Source organism: Morone saxatilis, unplaced genomic scaffold (assembly GCF_004916995.1).
Source record: "Morone saxatilis isolate NCDOM2014 unplaced genomic scaffold, NCSU_SB_2.0 Contig1, whole genome shotgun sequence".
NCBI classification, from domain to species: domain Eukaryota; kingdom Metazoa; phylum Chordata; class Actinopteri; family Moronidae; genus Morone; species Morone saxatilis.
The window spans coordinates 2,367,166-2,368,088 of NW_023339651.1; the positions used below are offsets into that span (position 1 = coordinate 2,367,166).

General features: G+C 40.4%; 1 protein-coding gene across 1 annotated transcript in view; it reads left to right on the top strand.

Annotated features, from left to right (window-relative positions):
• Window positions 1–230: 230 nt before the first annotated feature.
• The window catches only part of kansl1a (KAT8 regulatory NSL complex subunit 1a), a 17,872-nt gene continuing 17,179 nt past the window's right edge, over window positions 231–923 (top strand). Inside the window, 1 exon segment of the mRNA XM_035663267.1 lies at window positions 231–320. The gene's annotated coding sequence lies outside the window, so the exon portion shown is untranslated.

Consider the following 923-nt stretch of genomic DNA (forward strand, 5'->3'; position numbering starts at 1 on the left):
TTTTCCCTTCTTATATATCAGTATATTTACTAACATATATATATAAATATATACTCGCTGTAGAGGCGAAAGCTAACCGCCGGCAAGGTGTAAGATCGTGATCGAACGAAAACGAGGCCCCTCTTCTCTTTCCGCAATCTTGGGTTTATTTTATTTTCTCATGGGATTAATTAATGGCAGGACTGATCGAGACGAGGTTTTGTTGGGTCTGCGTGTGTGTGTGCGTGTGGGCACCGTGTGTGTGTGTTTTTTCCCCAAACCTAAAGAACTGCAGGGGATTGTTGCTGAAATTCCCTCGGATAGTGCAACCTCGTCACGTGGTAGGCTTCCTCCTTTTTCGTTTGTTAGCGAGCTAGCTTCAGTAACAGGGTTTCACACACACACACACACACACACACACACACACACACACACACACACACACACACCACACACACACACAACTCCTGTAAACTGCCTGGCTCACTCCCTGCATGTGTGTGTGCATTTATCTTCACCCTCACACCACCGTTTATGCACATATATGTATGTACTATGGTGTGTTTTTTAAAAAAAAGGGAGGGAGGTCCTTATAGGATGTTTACAACAAACCAATAACAAGCTCGACTGTTTATTTCCTTGGTTTGATTGTAAAATGCTCTTTGATTCTCTGGGGAGCCGCTATGACACAGGATAACACAGGATATAGTGATTAAATGTAGTGTTTTAATGTACAAAAACACACCGAACATTAAGCACAAAGAGCAGTCTGCTTAGTTATAATGCATGTGATGTCTTCTGGGGCTCAGATGTTGTAAAATAAGTTCAGTCACACTGTTTGTGTAGTCAAATTAAATATAAAGATACAATACAATGATAGTGTAGTATTTAATACAGTCTCTACTAAAACGCTGATTAGTTGAGTGATAGGGTTTTATTTTTTT